Here is an 18,593-nt window from a genome sequence, read left to right as displayed (position 1 = left end):
TCTACCCCAAAACGTCTTATATGGACTCCGGGACATCAGGGTCTACAGGGTAACGAGGCTGCACATGCACCGGCCCGCGGGCTTACTTCCCGGGAAACTCCCCGTTCCCCTGATAGACCTGAACGTCCCACACCTTTAACACGGTTTCGAGAAATCAAAGAATACTACATTGAGCAACGCCGCTTGTATCCCGCACCAGCGAAGGGACTCTCGAAAACGGAGGAGCGCATCCTGCGGCGCCTACAGACAAATACGTTGCTCTGTCCAACCATACTCAAATATTATGACCCAAAAACAAGTGGGCAGTGCCAGTACTGTGGGGAAGTGGCCAACACTTACCATATGGTCTCGGCCTGCCAAATGAACCCAAAATTAACCCCCTTTCCCAACCCCACCAAAGAGGACTGGGAGACGACCCTACTCAATAGCTCCACACTAGAGGAACAGCGAACTCTAGTCCAGCGGGCTCGGGTGGCGGCCTCGACTAATGACGTCCCGGACTAGGGATGTCAACCAGCCCGATGGAGATAAGGGCTATCTGGCACAGCCAGCATCAATAAAGATTTTTCCTTCCTCCTCCTCCTTACCCTTTTTGCGCGGCAGTCGGTAAATAGAGAAACAACGGTGCACTACGCTGACTCGGTATATAGGCCGCTTCCCTGGCTTCCAGAGACGTGCTCGTCGCGACTGTCGTGCCGCCCTGTCAATCTCTCTGTCTCTCTTTTCCTCTCTAGCGGGTCTGAATAATTCATGGGACACGACGACGCCGCCACAGTCGGAAGCGCCACGAAGCGAAAGAGTCAGTGCACCACCAACACCGCAGCAGCCACGCAAACACACGCACGCGTAAACATACAGAAACGTATAGACTATTTTAAAAAGAGAAAGACAGGCACAATCACAGGCGCAAAAACACAAGAAAGAAAATATGAACGATAAAAAATTGGCAGCATATCCACGGAGTGAATGATGGAGAGTGGGGCGAAGCATTCGTCCGTCCATTCGTTCTTGCTTCCGTCCGTCCATGCGTCCGTCTGTGTGACCGTCCATGCGTCCATCCGCCCGTCCGTGCGTGCGTCTTTTCGTGCGTCCGTCCCTGCGTTCGTACATGCATCCGCCCCTGCGTCAGTTCATGCGTCCATCCATGCATCTGTCTGTGTGTCCGTTCGTCCATCTCTTCAACACTCCAAGTACCACCATCTCGCATCTTTTCATCATATATTCCCCATAAAGAAGCACCGCCATCCAGCGAACATTCCAAGGACTAAACGAGAGTTGGCACACGCACACTTTCTTACGGCTTGCGCTTCGGGTCTGCTTCCCTCCTTTAACCACTTCGAGTTCACGGTATATACTAGTTCACTGTATTCATGGCACTGCGGCCCAACGTTCGCTAAACCTATCTAAAACGAAGGAGGTCACGCTCAGCGAGTATAACGTAGCAACCCTTTCTTGTCAGATAGTGCTCAATGTTCTTGCCAATGGCTGCTAATGGGAAATTAGAGACAGAAGAATTCGGCTTTTACTTTCTTACGGCTTGCGCTTCGTATCTACTTCCCACCTTTAACCACCTCGAGTTCATTATATATGCTAGTTCATTGTACTCATGGCACTGCGGCTCAACGCTCGCTAAACCTTTTTAAAACTAAGGAGGTTACACCCAGCGAGTATAACGTAGCAACCTTTTCTTGTCAGATAGTGCTCGTACATGCCAATGGCTGCTAATGGTGATCGCAGCGTGCGCGTTAACTAAAAGCCGAATGCTCCTGTCTCTCATTCCTCATTAGTAGCAAGTGGCATGTACATTGAGCACTATTTTTTTTATTGTTCAACAACGCACAGAAGAAATCTCTCACCGGCAACACCTTGGAGGTCAACATGTTATACTTGTTACACACTACAACGGCTACGAGGGACGAACGGGTGCCGTTATAAGAAGCTTCTTTTCTTACAAACGGGACGTCACAAACACGAGCCTTCTTTTTCTACCTGCTCCTTGGTGGTACAAAGGTTCTCGACGTTCTTCGAGTGCTCGGCTGGTGTGCGAGCTTGCACCGGACTATTCCCTCAAATGTTAACGAGCGTTGCTCACGGTCCATGAAGTGAATATGACGGAACGCGCAAAGAGGTGCCTACACCTTCTGGAGAGACGAACGTACAAACATTTTATATAGCAACACTGGGCTACAAAACAAATAGCAAGTCATGCTATTGCCGAAAAAAAATTTACTACTCAGGGAAAGTTCGAGGGGCACAGTCAATCTAGAAGGCAGCAGATACCATACAAGGCTGAAACAAATTCCTTTACAGGTGGCACCATCCAAGCACCAACTCATGCATTTCTTTATAGAGTCAGGAGCAAAGCAAGATAAGCAATACAAAACGAGTAAGTGTGCGGACAATGCGAGGTGAAGCAACACGTGTTATGTACATCATTTTTACCACTGAGATTCCCAAGCAAGTGCTTCAGCATCGCCAGTCAGTAATTCCGCGCTATCCCGATCGTGCGTTTCGCTCGTGGTGTCTCGTGCCCACAGCGCTTGTTTTAGATGCGGAGCATCTAATACTCGAGGCTTGTAGTGCGGCGCCGTCCGCAAGCTTCCTCCTCCTTCTTCCACCATCTGTGCATCCCTTCCTCCTTTACACACCGCGCGCGCTTCACTCCTCCACCATCTGTGCACCCTTTCTCCTCCACACACCGCGTGCGCTTCTCCTCTTCACGAACATTCGCTAGCTGTATAATGTAGCGCGCATGCACCGTCGCGCTTCGAGAACATCGGCAGCTGACGCGCGCGCATGCGCTGTTGCGCTTCTCCCCCTTCTCGAACATTCGACAGCTGACAGTGCATGCGCCGTCGCGCTATATATATACTCAAGGTCGGTGCTCGCTCGCTCAGTTGCCGCTCGTCGGTTGGTTTGTACGGCGCGTCGACGTCCGAGGTCGCAATGATCGACGTCCCTTCGACCAGCGCCGGCCAAAGTGTTGGCGGAACCGCAACCAAGTCGTCGTCCGAAGACAAGGCAGCGCGGAGAAGAGCTCGCGACGCCGAACGTAAACGTCGGCGTCGAGCGGAAGATTCTCAACTTAGAGAACGTGAAGCCGCTGAGAGACGTCAGCGTCGAGCAGCAGCACCGGATTCGACCTACGACCGCTGCAACCCGATCCACTCACTCTTCACTTTACCGACCAAAAAGCCATCGTGCTCAAAGTTCGTCGCAATAAATAAACACCGCCCTTTCGCATACGTGTCGTACGTGTTCACTCATTTAACACTCCTCCTACAACCACGTTAACCAATTTAGCCAGCGACCCAAGTAAGTCGCAATTTAACACCCCATTTCACAACCACGTTAACCAATTTAGCCATCGACCCAAGTAAGTCGCACTTTAACACCCCGTTAACCAATTAGATGCTCCGCATCCTCCTCAGTGTTCCCCCGAGGGAAGCTGCGGGCAATTTTTTTGGTAGTAACTCATCCTTCCCTGCGTTCCGTCGGCGCCGCTCTTTCGTAATACTTGCCTAACGCCCGCAAACCACCTCCGTCCCAAGTACACGAAAACCTTACTGGGTAAACATACGCCACTGTAACGCTCCACGAGAAACTGCACGTTGCGAAAGAGCCTCGCTTCTGATGTGGCTTGTATTTTTTTTTGTATCGCAGCAGGGCTTAGAGACTGCATGTACATAAGTCATAAATAACACAGCAGAAACGTAAGAGGACTCATAGAAGATAAAGGACTGTGTGCTGTCTTTTGTATTTTTTTGTGACTTGTTGTGGTTGGGCTCTTTTATCTACAAATTATATTTCGAACTATATACATTCCCAACAATCTAGCAGAAAAAGTCACTTAAGCACACATCGTCATAGATCTGCGCAGGTTATTTCTTTGGATGGAGAGTGGTGGCAAGGTTCACCTTAGCATCCCTCCTCACACCTTCCTTTTATTTTCTGTCTAGTCCTAAATAAAGCAAGCTTTGCGATGGATTCAAACGAAGCTTTTGATACGATGCCGGCATAACATGGAGGAAAGAAGTCATGCAGCGGGCCTTGGAAAGCAAATACGAGACTTTTTTGCGTAGAGATCATGCAAGCAATGAGATTTGCCATGACTACTAGTGCATCACACACGGTAACATGTGATCGATACACGCTTCTTTGACGAAGACAGGTAGGCTCACGCAGGAGGTTTGGAAACAAAACGCCAACGAGAGTGCTCAAGTTCACCGCAGGCTTTGACGTTTTGATCTCGTGTTTAATCGAAACGGTGGACTTTTTTATTTTTATTTCCAGATACTGTTGGCCGATTGGGCCATTACAGAGGTGGGGTAGAAAACTGACATAACAACCGTCATGTCATGCGTAAAAAAGAAATGCATAGCCGATACAAAAGGAATACATCACTATACTACGTTCTACGACTTACATGCTACATCACATACATCACAAAATACACTTCCCAATATTACATCCTACAACGCACATGAGACAACTTACAGCAAATAGATTCATAGTCAAAAGATGACAGGCACACACACTAAAAACAGCAATCACCGTTTACGAAGATTCACCTAGAAAATATTTCGTAACATTGTTTTCAAAATGTTCTGCAGTTTGAGAATCACGTATAGCATCGGGTAATACATTCCAGTCTTTTATTGTTCTAGGGAAAAAGGAGTATGCCTATGTATTCACACGACATTGAGGAACTAGATATCTTCTGAGGTGGTCACTTCGTAGGCTCCACACTTGACGGGGAATTAGATACTTCTCTGCATCAAATTTAAATGTATTTTGGGAAAGCAGAAACAAGAATTTAAGTCTGGCTATGCGACGGCGGTCCACGAGGGGCTGTAAATTTAATTCTTGCCGCGTCTGTGTTACAGAATCTTTACGAGAATATTTTGAAAGAATAAATTTAGCCACCCTTCTTTGTACCTGCTCGATGTTTTTAATTAATCCTTTTTGATAAGGGTCCCATATGATGCTTGCGATTTCCAGTGTAGGCCTTACTATTGTTAAGTACGCTGTTAACTTTACGGGGGCTGGAGCCACTTTTATTTTGCGACGTAAGAACCATAACTTCTTTTCAGCAGTAGAGCAAATATTACCGATATGTTGGGTCCAGTTCAGGTCTTCAGATATTGTTACTCCTAAGTATTTACATCTGTTAACGGTAGCTAACGCAGTGGAACTTAGGCGATACTCGAAATTTTTGACGTGCTTTACTTTGTTTGTAACTCGCAAAACAACCGTTTTTTCTTTATTTATTTGCATTTTCCATGTTTCGCACCATTCCCGATAGATGCCAAGGCATTGCTAAGTATTTTTTGAGCATTATGGTTGCATACTTCTCGATAAAGTAAATAATCATCGGCGAACAGTCTAACAGTAATATTTTGATTAATGTTGGAACAAATATCGTTAATATAAACGAAAAATAACACCGGTCTGAGTACGGACCCTTGAGGAACTCCAGATGTTACGTGTAAACGATCAGACTTGTAGCCGTTTATGTCCACATACTGCGTCCTGCATGTCAGATATGGCCTGACCCAATCTACTACATTGTTATTTATGCCAATTTGCTTCAATTTCTTAATTAATTCGTTATGAGGAACCCTATCGAAGGCTTTTGCGAAATCAAGGCATATTGCATCAACCTGTCTTTCGTTATCTATTGCTTTTGAAAAGTCTTGGATGGTTTCAAGAAGCTGCGTTACGGTTGATAGCTTTTGTCGGAAGCCGTGTTGGTTAGGGTGTAGTAGTTTTGTAGTTTCTAGCAACCCTTTCAACTGCAACCGATATATAGCTTTGGATATAACATGTTCGAGGAGTTTGCAGCAGACGCAGGTTAAGGAGACTTCACTCGTGTGACGTAATGCTCCCTCTTTTTTTTTTCTTCCTTCATGCAGGCGCCATAATGTGACTCCATCTAATATAACGTTATGGTGATGCCAAGGCGAAGCCACAAATTTTGTCAATCAGTGACGTCATGAAGCCGCCATGTCGTGCCGTATTCATGCTAAAAAACGGGGCATGTAAAATTGTCACAAGAGAAGGTGGCCTCGATTTTAGTATGCAAATTTTGGATACACAGAAGTCAAGATGCCACGCTTCTATCTTGTGTCCGCGTTTTCATTTACTCAGTCTTTTACGTGAATACATATGAACTATCTTGTCTTGCTGCTAATAAATGCGAAGCATTTCTTAGCGAACTTCGGCGACTCTGAGCCTATCTATCTGTCTATCTAGCCACCTACAACATTTAGCTCCCATGGCCATTTCGATAATGGTATCGATACCAAACATGGTATGGCATAACATGACTGTATGAAATTATATTTGACTAGTCAGGACATAAAAATCATGACATGTATGTCATGATTGTCATGATTTACATTTCAAGGTCCTGCAGCTCTTGCGGTAGTTTCGTTCACATGGCATGTTGCAAAACTTGTATGGTACGACATGATTGCATGGCGAACACAAGCGACAGACCCTAACATAAAATCATGACATGCGTGTCATGGAACAACATGACTACATGATACGCTCATGATGCAATCGCGGCCGCATGGCTAGCGTCACATTTACCAACTTTGGCATTACGGTACGTGAATAGATAATGAAAGTATGTCCCTGGTGCAAACATGATAATAATTATATGCGTGTCATGTAACAATATGACCACATGCCACGCTCATGATGCGCTGGCGTCTGTTTCGCTAGCTTCACTTATACTAAATTTGGTATTACGGGACGTGAATGGATGACGAAGGTATGATACCGGTGCAAACATGATAAACATGAAATGCGTGTCATGTAACAACATGACTACATGCTACGCTCATGATGTGCTCGCGGCTGTTTTGCTAGCTTCACATGTACAAACTCGATATTATGTGACGCGAACGGACGACATAGTATATGACACATTCAAACATGATAATCACGACATGCCTGTCATGTGACAACATGACAACATACGACACTCACGATGCGCTCACGGCCGTTTCGCTAGCTTCACATATGCCAATTTTGATATTACGTGACGTCAATGGATGGCGAAGGTGACTGGTGCAATCATCATAATCACGAGATTCGTGTCATGTGAGAAGATGACTACATGCCCCATTCAAGGAGCCAATACATTTCGATGTGACGTTGTGCGTGTGCTCACCGGTGTTCATTTCGTCGGGTCACGCTGGCGTCGCCACACCAGGCATTGGTCTTCCCATATACTCGCAGGGGCGCGTGACGCTGCGCTGCTTTGACGCATGCGCGTTTCAGCACGTCCGGCGTCCCTTCGTCACGAAAAAGGGAGACGAAGTGTTGTCTGGGTAACGCATCGGCGCGGAATGCACCGTGTTGCATTTCGCGCAGGTTGCCGTCATGCCGCACCGACGGACGCTGGTCGCACCGGTCGTGCCTGGCGTTAATCTGTAGAGTGCTCGCTTTTTGCTAACGTAGCATCGCTGTGCCCAGCGTGCGCGTGCGTCAACGCTACATTTGAGTTTTGCTAGCTCCACATATACCAAATTTTGTGTTACGTGACGTCAATGAATGACGAAAGTATATGACTGGTGCAAACATGATAACCCTGACACGCGTATCATGTAAGAACATGACAACAAACCACGCTCATAGCGTGCTCGCGGCCGCTTCGCTAGCTCCACATGTACTAAATTTTGTATCTCGTGACGTGAATAGAATGACGAAGGTAAACGACACATTCAAACATGATAATCATGACACGGAAGTCATGTACGGCCTCATATACCTCCACCTCGTAACGTTGCGCTGATTTTGAATTGACATATCAAACTTTTTTCATTCATGCTTCGGATATCATCGATTCCTACTGTACGTAGGAACTAATTTTTTTTTATTTTCACATCTTTTCATGGCAGAAGCGCACTCAGACGCTACAAAAAAGTAAACCGAATGGACGAGCCAGATATATTGGGTTCAGAGAGATTAACACTCCATGCTGCCACGGGAGCGCAGGTGGGTTAAAAAAGTTACCCAGTGAAGAAGCTCTGCAATTTCCCGAATCTCTGCTGCTGCTTTTTTCTCAGCTGGGATCGCGATCTATAATAAAAGATGAACCAGCGGGCCGCATCCTTCACGTCCTGCAACGCAGGCAGATGTTCGGCGATCCGGCTTGAAACGCTATATGAAGCAACTCGCCACGCCCCAACTGTAAAATTCATACCAGTTCCCTGACGTTCTGTCAGCGTACCATGTAGTGGAAAAACAAGAACGCCTTTACGCGTCAAACACTGTAAGTGTTCTCGGGGTTAATTCACCCACCGCTAGCCTTCCTCTGGTGTAGAAAAAACATGGCATGCATCAAAAATCATACCTTTGATCACATTTGATCATGACGTGATATTATTACTTGAATATCCGTCTCTCCATCCGTCCATTCATCCATCCGTCCGTCCGTTTGTATGGATGGATGGATGGGTGGATGGGTAGATGGATGGATGGATGGATGGTACGTACGTACGCATGCATGTATGTATGTATGTATGTATGTATGTATGTATGTATGTATGTATGTATGTATGTATGTATGTATGTATGTATGTATGTATGTATGTATGTATGTATGTATGTATGTATGTATGTGTGTATGTATGTATGTATGTATGTATGTATGTATGTATGTATGTATGTATGTATGTATGTATGTATGTATACCTTCCTGGCCTACGCCAGGCTGCCCTTGTGATCACCTCATTGACTTGGTGTAGAGGGTAAGAAGGTTTGCAAATATGACTGTCTGGTCATGACACGAGCAATGCCAGTACGCAGATAGTCAAACCAATTTCTACATAAACAATTGTATCGGGCTAGTTGGTATGAATCCATCTTGGTAGGAAGCGCAGCCACTATTACACAGAACACACAACACAAGCGCTTGTTTTGTGTGTTCTGTGTAATCGTGGCTGCGCTTCCTACCAAGATCCTTTCCTCCAGACACATACCGTAATCCGTGGTGTACGAGTATGTGTCGCAGGTGATATTGACGGTTTATTTCTACCCAGGAACGGCGAGAACAGACGTTGGTACGTTAGGCGCAAAAACGTAAATAAAAACCAACACGAGCAATATTAGCTCTACGAATGCAGATAATAAAAATTGTGATCCCAGAAGGAATCGAACTTAAACATTCTTCATGGCTGTTGGAAATTTCACCGTGGAGCTTCTTCAAACCTTCACACCTCTTCGGAAAAAGGCCCTCTGCAAGCGAAATGCCGCTACGACGTCACCCGTGCTTGCAGAGCTGACTATTCAGTTTTATAACTGAGCATTGAACATTACATGTGTACTACCGTGACATAAATGTAATATCGGTTTAACGCCATTTGCGGTTCCAGTGTTGGTTATGCTTTTGTAGCAGTCTAATAAGCGTTACATTTGTATTCCTAGGACTCAGCGAGATTTACAAGTGTTTCTCGAACCAGGTGGAGTACTCTACGTATAACACTGACACCATCCCACCGCGTTGTGGAGTTAGCCACGTCTCACCACAAGCTACCCTTCAAATGCCAGTCTACTTCCATAGTTTCGCTAAATGCACAATGCCCACGCACCTACTACGCTTACAAAAAAAGACATATTAATCCATCTCATGACGCTTGACTCAAACGTATCCCCTGACTCCTTTCTTCAGCACAAAGTAGCCAGCTCATGTAAGAACTGGCTAACCTCCCTGTCCTACTGTTTTTCTCCTCCTCCTAATAAAAAATGTAGCCCTCGCTGACTGCTTCGCACGCAGCCATTTTTTATAAGGCGTGAGTTTGACCTAATTTTGTACGCGTAACATTGGTACAAAAGCACTGCGTTTCGACCAACTGTGCACACATCAATTATTTTCCGGCGTTTACGACGCTAACATGGTCGTGCCGTAAATGCAGTATCTTGAAATGATCCAAGTATTGTGAATTACGTGAATATCCATAAGTGATCGAGTGAAGCTTAACAAAGGTGCAAATGCAGTTTTATAACCTTAGCACGGTTCCTTGCGCATCCGTCTTAGTCAATACGAAGGAGGAAGATATTTTTTTTTCTCATTGAATGTAGTGATGTCTCAATATCTCTCTCAGAAATATCTCGGCATCTAACGTGGTTTTCCACTGCCTCCGTGGTCGGAAGCATAGTAAAAATTATACACCCCCCCCACCTTGTTTTGCGATGCATTACGGATTGATATGCATTTGGCCAAACAATGCTGCCATGTGATGGCGTCATTTCGTGATACCACGTCATGTGACGTCACAGTGAAGTCCCAAACTTTGGTGATCCGGAATGTCATGTTCCCGTCATATTAAAACGTCATCATGGGATCACTATTATTATCTTCACTTGTGGTAATGCCGCAGACGGGTAACACCAACGCGGGATTCGACTCTGGTCAATTACGCGCTTGAATAGGTAGCCAATGGTTTCGCCTTGAAGAAAAGAAATTCCCTGCCTATGGAATCGGCATTTGACATTGTCTAGTGTGTAAAAAAAGAGTAATCGCCATGTCTTCTAAACTGTGTCTTTTCGAAATTGAATCTTCTTTGTGTGCTGACATGCAGGCTCGATGAAGTAAAAAAAGTCATGCATTTAGATTTTCATGGGTATCACTTTAGGGCTTACAACCAATTTTCTCCTATATTTACGCGTCTGCCTAGTGATATGTTGAAGGAGTAATATACATAAATTGTCCAAGTGTGTCCTATATAACTACATATTCTTCAGCTCACAAGAAAAAAAAAACTGATACCCGTGGTATAGCTCCCAAATAGTAGCAAAGCCAGCTGAAATAAATAGTAACCACGTTGTAATTTCGAAGTCGCATACAGTCTTGCACTTACAGTGAGACTGTCATGAGACACGGCGGTTAAATTAATATCGCAGGCTTTTTGAATCAAGCGCTTCTAAGGCAGCTCAGCCGAAAATATCAACGCCACTCTCCTTTCTGTATAGCATGTGAAAGCGGTTGATGCAAAGATGTATCAGCGCACCCTCTTCAAAGCTTGTCCTTCCGTATTCAAAAGTTTCAACGCATTTCAGAAGTTTCAACGTACTTCCACCATCACGCCTAGGGGTTGGAGAAACAGGCTACAAGGCATTATAATCAAGATGTCTCTGTGTGTTGCGGGCAATGATACCACACAAAAACCTAAACAGCAGGCGGGGGACCAGCTGACAACAACACAGCCATAGACGTCTCCGCAGATAAGTACACGCCAGCTTCGAACGAAGTCCGTCCACGTTGGCGCCTTCTATTTATATGCTGCTCGTCCTGGCGGAAACACCCACGTACGTTGCGTCAAACCAGACAAGCGCTTGTCTTTCCAGGAGCAGACACGTTTTTCGAAGGAAAGACAATGACGACGTGCATGCTGTCTGCGGTGCCAAATAAACCGGAAAAATCTCGTGGAGAACCACGTCGACAGCTCCAAAATAAAGATGCTAGAACGTGTGCTGCGTGGGGACCACTTGTGAGACATGTCCCTTGTGTGACCCGTCACAGCAACGACACCGCGAAAAGCGGGAAAATATGGCAATCGAATACCCGGCCCCTCGCTTGAAGATTCCGCTCTTATCAACACTCCTCTCCTCTCTCATTCGTTCGAATGTCAACCTTATCTTAGTCTCTCTGTGGATGTCTGCTTAACCTGAGCACTTCACGAGTTTAGCAATGTCTCTAGCCAACATCGACTTCAGACGAGGTCTGTATTCAAAGCTGAAACTAGTTATATTTTTTTCTTTATTAATTGCGAGAGCTCTGCAGTTTCCGAGCACATGAGAGCGTAGACAGATAATGGCTATTGTCTAAACTTTGACACGCTTAAAGCACGTATAGAAAATGAGAGGCTGCTCGCCATCTTACACAGGCACGAATGAAACTTTCTGAACGGCACTAACGAACTCGTTGGGTTATGTAAACGACGTTCTCTAAAACAGACTGAGGCTTACGCTATTGTTTAGAGAGTGCTGCCAAGAAACAACTCAACCGGTCTTCCAAGGTTTTGAGACGCTCTCCGCCTGGCTGCGCAGGACTTCCGATGCTCACAAACGATTCTCCCGCGTCATGTATTTGGTTGAATGCATGCCATAAACATATATTCGGGTTGCGCAGAGATAGCTGCTTTTTCATTTTTTTTCGTATTTATTCACATTTCTTTTCATTCAGACTCACTGCAATGTTCGCGTGGGGATATACAGATTGAATACAGTTGACATTTTGCGGGGACATGAAAAGAATAATAATAACGAGAGTAATGAAGTGTATGCAAGCTAACACCGTGTCATATTGTGTGGGAAGCTTGCTGCATCCTACGTGGTGTTATCGGCGTAGGCCACACTTTTTCAAGCTCAGATGCTCGCATGACACCCACGCGTTGGCCGAAAGCTCACACAGGATGAATTGTATTACAAAGCAACCATGCGAACGAGCGCTCCTGGCTGTAAGGTGGATCGTTGCGTGCGAGAAAACACGAATGTGTAGCTCGAAAAAATTTGAAAGTCTTGGGCTTTTTTCGGCTTAAAAAATGGAACGCGTGTTCGCACTTGGCCGATATTTGTTGTCCCGAGTACAACCTTAAAACAAAAGACAAGGGTTGAGGAGCCCTTGCCCTATAGTTCGAGGATGGGGCGAGTGAACCTTGACGAAACAAAGAGGGAGCAGGACGTCACGCCACCAGCCTTTGCAAGCCAGCCAATTTTGAAGACAGTGGTGTCGGCCCAACATGCGACATTTCACAACAATATCACGCAAGCAACGAGACTCCCCGAGACTTCAGAGTGTGGCGCCCGGTATCTTTTAATCGAAACGCTTCTGTTGCTACAGGAAACGATGACGGCCATGCATGAGATATTGAAATTAACAATAAAATGTGACACTATTTTAATGAATATGGTCAGGTTAGGTTAGCTTAGGATGTTGTAGGTAGCAGGCAGATGTAGCCTTGCGTAATTTGCAGGTCATTGCCACAGCTGAGTTTCTCTTTCTAGTTGCAGCTAATGTCCTTTGTTTTTTTAACTAAGTAGAGCAGCCTCTTAAAATAAAAATCGTGTATATATAGCGCGATGTAAGCCTGCATAAGCCGGCGGCCTCAGTGCTATTCGACATGCAGTATTGTGCCGGTACTCTATCTCGCTGCACCATACCCCAAACATGATTGTCACTTATCACCAGTCACATGCGAGGTCTGTAGCATTCAAAAATTTCAAAGGTCGTGACACCTGTTTTCTGAAGATCGAGTGACCACGCGGAAACACTATATCAGTCACTCTGTCACATGGCGAGCCTAAAGGTTGCAGTTCTTGAAATAAACATTGCCGTTATTTTTTAAGCTTATGACTCTTCAGCAAACAGTGTTCTATATCACCCTTTTCTTTGCACTTAGGGCACAAGGGCGTCGCGGGAAGTCTGATCTTGTGGAGCCATGCTGGTGTACACGCCGATCCCGTTCAGATGCGATGAAGCAAGCAGGCCTCTTCTCTTGATAGCCCTTTTGTCACACATGGCTGGTGAGGCGTCAGTCATAATTAGTTAAAATGCTTGTTGGCAGCTTCTTGTAAGATACGCTGATTGTCTTTAGGAGCATTCTTCGTTTGTGTAAGCTCCAGAGCACTCCGGGCAAGTCTGTCAGCCGCCTGGTTACCCGCTATTTCCCCATGTGATGGAATTCATTGAAACTTAATATTTATACCAATGACATGCAGGTCTTTCAGGATTTGCAGTGATAATTGAGTGCATCAATCCAAAACCAATCCATGTTTTAGCCGCTGCAAAGTGGACTGACTGTCCAAAAGCAGCACAAGTTGTTGCTGCCTATAAAACTTCAGTCTCTTCAGGGCTGCCTGAATTACCACACTTTCACATGCTCTCGATGAAACAACGCACTCGAGTCGCGCTAGCCAAGCCAGGACGTCCTCAGAGACGGTATCACAAACGCTGCAGCGCTTGCTCCACGCACTATGTCGACCAATCTATCGGTGAAAACTTTCAAAATATTGGCGTACTTTTTTTCAATATATTCAAGTACAGAAGAACTTACTTCTGCTGGGGGTGTGGAACGCTTGCTGTGCATCCGTGCAATCGTCCCCTGACAGTCGACATCCTCATGTGACCAACGTGGGTCTTGTCGAAGTTTTTTTTTTTGGTTTGGGGAAATTAATGTTATGATGGTGAATGGTGTTGAGGGCCCCAAAAGCTCCCGATTTCATGCGTCGCCGAGGGCGACTGAGTAGTGCTCCTCATGGGCTTGATTCGCTAAGTCGGCAAAGCTGTGTCAGCAGTCATTGAGAGGCGAGAAGACGTAACGGCGGAAGACGAGCTTCATGAAGCCCCTTCATATTCGCTGACAACTTTGGCACTCCCAAAGCGACTCTGAGGCCTTTACGGTGAAGTTTCTCCAGCCGTTCGTACTGTGACTCACTCGGAGAGATCAGAGGCAATTGGAAAAGCACACGATTGACAATTACTGCAGCGTGTAACTTTATAATTGATGTTGCGTGGCTCCCCCAGCTTGTTCTTGCCATCCATCGAAGAATTTTTCCACGGGGTGACAGCGCTGACATTGTCTTGTCTACTGCCCGTCGCCAATTTATCCTGGTGTCTAGTGTGACACTAAGGAATCTCATGTACTTAATTTTGCTTAATTCATGCATCAGGAAGTGATGTTTTCATCCTTGTTTCTCGTCTTCGCATACCTGTGAATAGCATGAATTGAGACTTTTCAGCTCATATTGAATAGATTCAAGATAAGTTTGTGCGGAGAGTATAGCTCTTTCGCCAATCATTTCCAATCGCGTATGCTGAGATCGAGACAACCAGATGCATATGTCATCAGCATAAATTATTATTTGCCAAGAAACGCTTGAACAAAGTGTAAAAGGTGCCCTGTTATTCCCATAGACGCAAGACTAAAAATTATCGCACCTAGGAACACGTAGTCGTACACTTTTGAAACGTCCAGTTTAAAAGCCGTATGCTCGTTGGTGCTCTAGGCGACTCACCAAGTCCAAGATGTTGTCCTGTGCACTGAACCATTGTCGAAACCCAGTCATACATGCTGGAAGGGCCTTGTGATTCTCCATCCAACATATCAGCCGAACACAGGCCAGCTTCTCTATCAGCTTCGCTACGCATGAAGTTAGTGATACTGGTCTATATGACGTCAGGTCTGCCCTGTGTTTACCTGGCTTCAGCACTGGCATGACCCAGGCCATTTTCCAGGTTTGAGGAATGTTTTCCGACTTCCAAACATAGTTGAAATGCATCAGAAGACAGCTCTTCACTTCTGCAGGAAGTTTCGAGATCATTTAGTTTGTAATTCCGTCAGATTCAGGAGCACTGCATCTAGGGAGACAACTTATGGCTCATGTAAGTTCCCACAGCGTGAAAGGTGCGTTGATGGCAGATGTAGAATGAGGCGTAAGTGGGTAAGGTGGTTCACTTTCTCTTCCAAAGACACAGACGTCAGAAAACTCTTCGGCTAGAGACGACATTGATGTATTCTTGATAAATGTGAGGGCAATAAACGGTCTCAAAGGCTGGGGCATGCTTCCGACACTATTTACTACTCGCCATTTCCTGACAGTGGAGAGAATACACTTAAACTCTCACAAAACGTTACTTATTATTTCCTCCGAAGTTTGTTGCTGTGTCGCCGTATTGCTGCATTTAGTCTGTTGAATTCAGTTTTGTTAGCAAGTTCGCCACCTCTCCGCATGAGCCTTTTCTCTGCCCTTCTTCTAGCCGAACACGAATTACGGAGTTGAGTCCGGGACTGGAAAATGTGTAGGTAGCCTAAGTATAGTGGTTGCAGCCGCTTTGCTCGCCAGCATATCCTGAAACATATCCCCTGATCGGTGATCTTGATGCTCTCGGTAGTGATCCCAATCAGTTACTTTGCAAGATTTGCTACAATCAAATAGTAGCCTGCAACATTAATAAATATAGGGAAATGATCACTTCCCATTGCGTCCGGAGCTGTGCAACACGTGAGTTGAATGCCACTTGAATTCAAAGTCAAGTCAATGTTACTTGTACAAGATGGGGGCCTAAATAACTTTAAATCGCCTTTATTCGCAATGCAGAAGTCTGGCTTATCAATAGTATTTTCCAGACAACGTCCATGTGCGTCCGAACTCTTGTCCAACCATGACGTGTGATGCGCATTCAAATCGCTACAAATGTTGCGTGGAGATGAGAAACGATGAAACAGATCTTCGAAAAACTTTTCGGTGGAAATTTTTTGTGAGGTGACACATACAACGATGCCATGCTGACTTTGCGATTTCCTATCTGTGCCCTGATAGCACAAACTTTTATAACAACTGTGTAAAAGCCCACCACATTGAGTGCTACGTGTGGTATCTTTTTTCGTATACACACAGCGGCGCTTACATTTGGAAAAGTCGTTATGGTGAGGTTTTTGTGAGTGATATATCCAGTGATTGATCTTTGTCTTGGTAAACCGGCCTCTGACAGAGCGAAGATCGCAATTTGACAATCTCTCAAAAACAGGTGTAGTTCATTCATGCGAGAAACAATACCAGCACAATTCCACTGCATTATGAAAGGCACTTTTAGGTGATTTAACGTGCAATGAGGCTCGGCCTTCGGCATCCTACTGCTGGTTGTGCCCGAAACAACCAAGCAGCACTGATTCTAGAGCCAGCACGGCCTACAGCATGGTCTTCGCAGGACCTGGTGGCATTGTCACTAGTTGAGAACGTAGAGCGGCAAACAGAACACGAACAATCTCCGAAGTATCGTGGATATTTTCCTCATTTCGCTTTGTCTTTTGCTCATATTCTTGTCTGAGTACTCTGGCATAGGTAGCTTGTGTAGAAATGTTCTGAGTAAACTCCGTCAGCTTGGCTCCTTGGTTTGTTTGACTCGCATTGCCCAGTGTTTTCAGGAAGCACTCTTCCGATTGCACCTCACGTACATTTTTGGACTAGTTGATACTCTGTCTTTCAATAATGGAGGAAAATCCTCAAGTGATTGAGCAACTGACCGGGCAGTAGTTGGTTTAGTTGGTTTAGGCCCCGCAAGGAAAGCTTTTCGACTATGCAGCGCACTCAATCGGAATGGACACCCACTATAACTGGCGGGATGGTCATTATTCAAGTTTGCGCATTTATAGTCCGCTTTGGCAAATTTTCAATTCATGTGGACCTCCACAGCGTTTGCATCGCAGCTCTCCTTTGCAGACTTTTGCCACATGACCAAAACGTTGGCATAAATGAATGCAAGCAGGTGAAGAAGCCAAGGAAGCTATTGGGCATGGTGATTGTAGTTTTAAGGGCAGTGTAGTTATGTGGCGTAGTGTAGTAGCTTTAACACTCATAAGACAGTACAATTAGCGTCCCCTGTAGCTTATTTAGTTTCATTATCTGTTTGTTTTCATTGAAACTACGTCAAAGAAGGAATCAAACCTTTATAATTCCTCTCATTCATTGAACAGTGAAGTATGTTAGCGTAGAATAACAAATGAACACGATAATATTGAGAAAATTCAATGATGCCAAGTAAAAGATAAAATATAACATTGCCATATCAGAAAAAACTGATGACAGACATGCCCACGATTGAGTGGGAACTAGTTATGAGAAAACGGCAACTACCAGAACGCCTGCGACCAGTGCAACTGGGAAGGCCTACTTGCGTACTTGCGTAACTGGGAAGGCCTCTACGCTCGCTGGCGGCGCGTCTTGCGTCAACTATACTACCGCCACGGCAATTTTCATTTACTTTTCACTGAAAGAGCTTATCTTATCAAATCAATCATAACAGCGCCACTGCTTTATGTAGCCAAAATTGCTCAACCACTTCTTCGGGTCTTGCTGAGAGTGGCCACTGCGTGCGGCTGCTTTTTTTGGGATGGCCACGCTGAAGCTGTTGCTAGAGCCTTCGACAGTAAAAGGGGGAGGGCTCAGTATGCCAAACCTTAATGTAATGTGCCGCATGTTGGCTCTCAAAACCACCTGGGCACTCTTAGAAAACTCATCGTATCGAGGCAGGCAACTCGTAGTGTATCTGCTAGGTACCTATAGAAGATTTTTTGGTTTAACAAACGACACGGGACCAGCTGCTGAACAGGCACCAGCGTATTACACACATGTGATAAAATATTTGTAACAATGGCGAAACGATTTTCCAGTTCAAGAACTAATGGAAATGTCTCGCAACAGCATGAGTGAACAAATAGCTTTTAAAAGTCTAACTGAGCAACAGTGCCGGAAATGCCGCGTGAAAAGACGTCAGGCTCTTACAAACACATCCCTCCCCTCCAAAGTCCATGATCTAAACTTGCTTAGGAAATGGGAAGCTTTACCAACGACCGACCGCCTTGCGGCGTCGGGCGTGGCGCCCTCCGCCACATGTCCGCAATGCGGCCGCGTCGAAACGCTGAACCATGTCTTTCATGAGTGTATAGTAGCACGCACCTTTTGGTGCATGGTTACCAGTATGTTCCAAATAAGTATGCAGTGGAAGTTCCGCGACAAGGATAACGTTGTCGAACTCTTAATGGCCATCGGAGCCTTCATTTTGTGGAAGCGGAGGGGAA

The sequence above is a fragment of the Rhipicephalus microplus genome, chromosome 5, assembly GCF_043290135.1.
Source record: "Rhipicephalus microplus isolate Deutch F79 chromosome 5, USDA_Rmic, whole genome shotgun sequence".
NCBI lineage: Eukaryota > Metazoa > Arthropoda > Arachnida > Ixodida > Ixodidae > Rhipicephalus > Rhipicephalus microplus.
Note: the sequence above shows the minus strand (reverse complement) of the source record.